The sequence below is a fragment of the Melanotaenia boesemani genome, chromosome 5 (assembly GCF_017639745.1).
Source record: "Melanotaenia boesemani isolate fMelBoe1 chromosome 5, fMelBoe1.pri, whole genome shotgun sequence".
NCBI lineage: Eukaryota > Metazoa > Chordata > Actinopteri > Atheriniformes > Melanotaeniidae > Melanotaenia > Melanotaenia boesemani.
Window position 1 is genome coordinate 16,122,471 of NC_055686.1, and position 6,068 is coordinate 16,128,538.

Below are 6,068 nucleotides of genomic sequence, written 5' to 3' on the forward strand. Positions count from 1 at the left end.
TGGTGCAGATCCCACGTATTTGCATGGAGATATAAGCAAACCGTGTTTCATGGCGAGAAGGTCATTTTGCGTCGGTTGCCACGGCAACACGCTTTCTGCTATTAGAAAGATTTGAATAGCGTTTGGTCCCCAACCTGTCAGGAAGCTTCCCACCAAGTTTGGAGTCCGTCGCACGAATCCCCTCAGACTAGTTCGTTCAAATACGATGTGTGTAAAGTGCAAAAAATGGCAAAAAAAATGACCGTACACGTCAAGATGGCGGGCGGCCCGTTGCCATGGCGACAGGTGTTACATTGAGTTTTTTGGTCAACACGGGGTGGTACACGTGTGTGCCGAGTTTCGTCTTCCTACGTTGAAGTAGACTTCCGGGGCCCCATTCATGTGGTGATTTTTGGTGACTGTAGGTGGCGCTGTTGAGCCAATTTTGCATTGAATAGTATGCGGACCTTATAATATCCGATTTTCGCCGGGCTTGACGTGTGTGCCAAGTTTCACAACTTTTCATGGGTGTTTAGGGGGTCAAATTTGGCGTCGAAATGCTTAGGAGGAGAAGGAGAATAATAAACATTTCAGGAACAATAGGGCCTTGCCATACTTTGTATGGCTCGGACCCTAATAAATGCTTACATGTCCATTTTTAATACACTGTGTAACAATAAGCTTCATGCAACTAGTTGATGTATGCTCTTCACATCTTTAAAGATTTCTGAAAAAAAAAAATTGCTCAGATTTGTAGTGGAGAGGATGAAATAATGGCCTCAGAAAAAATGCAGGACAAATGTCATCTGTGTCAACTTATTATGTCCGTGATATTATATACGATATTGTAAGAAAATGAGTGTTTGTTCATTAATGCAATGAGTGAAAGACCTAATCATGCTCAGGCATTTTGCACAAAGAAGAAGTCAGCATTTTTAGTCTTTACAACTTTGTGTTTCACATAGTTAGTAATTATAGTTAGTTATACTGTATGTCAGTGTTACAAAACAAGAAAATAACTCAACAGAGGTATTAAAGGCACTGGGGAAGGAGAAACAATGAGAAATTTAGATCCAGAAAAAGGCATGTTCTCAAAATTGTCTGTTATAGAGGGCTGACGAAAAGCATAGGAAAAATTGGAACAAAGCAATGGGCAAATGGAAAAGATGTCTAGAAGAAGGGACCCCCCCCCAGCTAGCACCAAGCACTCATCTAACTCTCCTCTCACTATCTCCCTCTCTCTCTCTCCAGCTACAGGCAAATCTATTTCTCCAACGCAATGCCAAGTACTCACAAAGACACATTGTGTAAAGACAGACATATTCTCTGTCTCCCCACACACTGCCCTCTCTCTACACACATGCACACATAAAAGCAGACACATGCATGTCCAGTGCACACACCGGTTTTAATAAGAAAAGCCTGATTCAGTCAATAGTAGCAATAAAATCTTGATCAGATTCCTCTCCACGGTGCTGAGATTTTGGACACAAGTTGCTGACAGTTTGCTGGACACCGAAACCCTGCTGTCTCCATAACAGTGCAGGATTATTGTTAGTGTGTTTTGGAGAAAAGTGCTCATGTGGGCGTGTAGGCAAGGAGCTGATTATAGCTGTCCCCAGAAGAGGGTTTTATAGACAATGCAGATGACCTAGAAGTTGGATTTACGTCCATTATTGTTACATTTAATTTTGTCTTCTCTCCAGTGGAGTTGTGCTTTAGCTGCTAGTCCCTTTCACTAAACTTACACAGTGTTCTGTTTGGGGGAATAAACTTATTTTGCTTTCTGACTATTGATTCAAACTGACCCTGCAGGAGTGCCCGATAATCCTATGCTGCTATCTAGTGGCTGCATTGTAACACTACTACTAACAGCACTACTTTTTGCTGGCTTTGATTGTGCAACATTTGGAAATGCGTGCATACCAATTTTACGTCTGCATCAGTTGTGCTCTGCGGTGAGAATCCACAGGGTGGAACCTACTTGTGCATGCACAGACTTATCAATCACAGCAGTGTATGTGAAGTGCACCTGTGTTTGCACAGCTGAATCAAGGTAAACCTACTGCTTATACAAACAACACTCTGCACACCTTTTGCTTTGAAGGACAGCTGCCATGCAGGACTAAAGTGATTTGGATTGCACCCAGAAACTGATTCATAAAAAGATAATGCATTGTATTTTCAATAGATATTGTTGTTGGTACAAGAACAGAGAAACTGTCCTACACTGACATACCAACATACAATAACATGCACATCACAGTGCTCCTTCTTTCCCAGCATTACCTCATAGGTTTGACAACACAAATAGATCAATAGCTCCCTCTTGTGGATATAAATTGTCTATTCATTTAGGAAACAAAGCAGACAAGAGTCAGTTTGTCAATCAATGCATGTGAGTTCATAAATAAACAGTTGAAATTATTCAGCTAGACCAGTTTTAGTTTGGGATGAGGGTATATGTAATGAAATACACAAGAAAAGGTTATGAATTAAAGCAAATGTGCAAAGGTTTTCTTGTGCATTACATACAAAACAAGAGTAAAACCGTGTATCAACAAGGTATCATAAAAATCTATTTTAGAAATCCTATGGCTAATTTGTTTCACAAAATCTTATTTTTTATGGGAGTACATCTTTAACTGGGCATTCGGGCAGTTTTTATTTTTATTTTTTGTTTTTTTATAAGTTGAAATAAACCACTTTGTCTCGAGCTGGTGTGGAAACACCTTGGAAATCTCCCAGACGAGCCTGGGCTTCCCTGCTTATACTGCTGCCCCGTAACCCGACCTTGGATGGATGGATCTATTTTAATCCATTGTGTGGCAAAACATGGCAGCCTGCTGTCCTCTAGTGAATCTGGAGATGGGTCAAGTGAAGAGACTGATTACTCAATTGGGATTAATACAGTACATATATGTAAATACAGCAAGAGGACTTTGTATTGCAAAAAAAGATTTTTTTGTTTTAGAGTATCTAGAAAAATTCCTTAATTACACGAGTTGTTAAACTCTTTTCTTTGGATCTGGGGTTGTCTATTTTCATCTGTGAATACAGCTGAAATTAGCCTTTTAACACAATTTTCTTGAGCCCACAGACTGACAGGTCCACCATACGGAAAACAGATCTGTGTAAGGTATCTCATATGAATCCTTTTGAGGCTAAAGTTTTACTTACAGGAGATGGGTTGATGTTATGCAGAGCCTTTTAACCTCTGTGGCTCTACAGAAGGTTTTCATGATGTTCCTATTTACCAAATCACACACTCATATACAAATGGATCACATACAAAAAAAAAAAGTTCCATGTATGTTGCTAACCTGCTTTAAGAAGTGAGCTGGGGTTCAGCATTTCGCTCAAGGACACATTAAACTGAAGAGGGGCAACAAACTGTAGCACAGATGCAGTTTATAGCTATTAGATAGCTTAATATTCTTAGGGGCATGATCTGAGCTCATTATGTGACATTTTCTCATGCACAGGCATGCAAGGCCACCAGAGCTTTAATATTACATGCTAACATGACCTCCCTCTGCTTATTTGTGTCTCTCTAGTAAGAAGCCAAAAGATAGAAGTACGATTTAGCTGCTGTCCTGATGCACAGTCACACCAAAAGTTTTTAAATCCTCTTTATTAAGTAGTTTTTGTTTGATACTATCTGCATTACAAGGTGTGTTTTAATATGCAAGCATACATGAATGTTTAAGGTACTATGTGTTTATGAGTGTGTATTGGTCTGTCTGTGCTTACTCAACTGTAAGTTTCAGACATACTCACTGAATAATTCAGGTTTTATGTCTTGTTGCCATGGTTGTCTGTGAAATGGTTGCTTGGGCCAGTATGGCTCACAACTATGCCCGCACACACACTAATATGAACATGTTGACAGATGTGAACACCCACTGCTCACACCAAAGGAAGAAGTGAGAGACAGGCATTATGAATTCACTTTCCCTTCTAGTTATTTTCCTTTTTTTTTTTTTTTTTGCCTCCTCTCTCACTTCTCACTCCTGATATTATTAAAACTTTTGTTATTAAGCAGCCTGGCCAGGGTGTGGGGTTCCCTGCTGCTGCATCACAATGGACTGGCTGTGAAGAAATGTGACTGGTTTCCTTTTAATGGAACACCTTTAATGGCTTCATCACTGTTGCTATTGCCTGGGGATGTTTCACAAGTTTAATTTCAAAACCAACCTGAGCTAGAAAATCTAGTTGCTCCTGCTGCTTCCCACCTGTTGCCCAAATTGTAATCTAAGCAGGAAAAAACATCTTAATATTTTGCAAACTTGGAATATCATCCTTTAAATGTGTTTGCAAAACACACTTATATATTTTCATAAAGTGTGAAAACAAAGTGTGAACGTTTGTCAGTATAGATTTCACACATTTCAGACGAGATATTTTAGCAGTTGTGAAAACACTCAAATGTCAAGTGTTTGAAGCACTCAGGCTTTTGGGAAAGTAGTAAATCTGTGTAAATATTGTGTAAGGATTGAATGGCACACAACACATTGAATTCTCAGTGTGTTCACTGTATATAATAGGCCATTTAGAGGGTAATTTTGTCAAAGGTTAGGCTGTTGAATGTGAATTAGTAGGTCACTGTGGATAATGGAACAAGCATTTGAAGGTAGGAGGAAAGCCTTTTGATTCAAAGTGCCAAGTGTGCTGAACCAAGAAGAATGTGCTCAAGTATGGAGGAAGTAGTGGAAGAAATACTCAGAAACTTCCATCCAGTAAAAGTAACTATAAAAATATGTAAAATTACAAGTAAAAGTCATTTAGAAGATTGAAGTCTAATAATACTGGAGCATCAGTGAGAGTCTTGTACCTACTTGTCTGCTGTGTCTGCATTTAAAACTAAACTTTAAACTGTCTAATCTGACACCACCAAATGGCAGGTTCCAGCTACACAGAATTAGTATTATGGTGCAGACAACCAAAATATGTGATGTCCATGAAAAGAGGATGCTAGTAAGGAAATTTGTATTTCTTTGTTGCAATAGAGCTTCTTGTTCATAACTCTTATATCGTTAGAGAGACTGTTTATCTCCCTTTTAAAATGTGCCACATTAGTAAGTTAGTCACATTTGTATGAGAGTATCAGAGTATGTGAAAAGAACCATACACAGCTAGAGGAGGCCCCTCCTCCTCATGGTGGTCACCAACCTGGTCACACTATGCTGTGGGATGGCATCCCATTATCGGGTGGCATCAACCAGTGTTTGTTGGAGGTCAGCCAATGAAGTTGTGTTGGTCACGAACAGCACGTCCAAACCGATCCCATAAATGTTCAGTGGAGTTGAGGTCAGGACTGCAAGCTTTGTTTTTCCAGTGAGGGAGATGCTGTCCTGCACCATCACACTGCCTCCACGATAAGCTGTTTTCTGTGTAGCAATAGGCATGGTGTTCTCTGCATCTTCTCTATACTTCTGACAAATCCTAACAGACCACTGTAGCTCACAGGTGCTCCCAAACATGTGCCAATCAGACACTTGATTGTTAGTACCTGGGGTACCAGAAGCTCAAAACAAGAGTCAATAGAATAAGTAGCTGTTTGGCATTGGCAGAGAGAGGCTGGCAAGTTTTTAACAGGCACAATCCACACAACTCTGCTGCTCATCTCAAAAATATTTTTTCCTTCCAAATATGGCACCTTTTAAAAGAAAAATAAAAAAACATTTGCAATGGTGCAAGATTTGTTGCCAAGGAGCACTGTTAAAACAAAGAAATACTCAACAAAAATTAAATGTTCTTACTTTTTTATGCTAAGTTTACTTGAATAGCATGAATGTGTGATGTAATATTTCACTTATACCTTTATTTATTTTTCTCGTCTCATGTCTATGCTATTTTTGCCTGTACTGAGCTGAAATGTAATGACATTTGTGGTGTTAAAGTTCTAACTTTTTGGACTTACTTTATAATCTTAGATGTTTGGTGAGAAATTGAGACATTTGAGCATTAACTGAAATTAAACAATGTAAGCAATTTCAGGTGAAGTTTTTATTTTAATATTTATTTACTGTGATCATTATATATAAATTTTAAGACACTAAATGTCATAAACGGTCACAATACTGGAT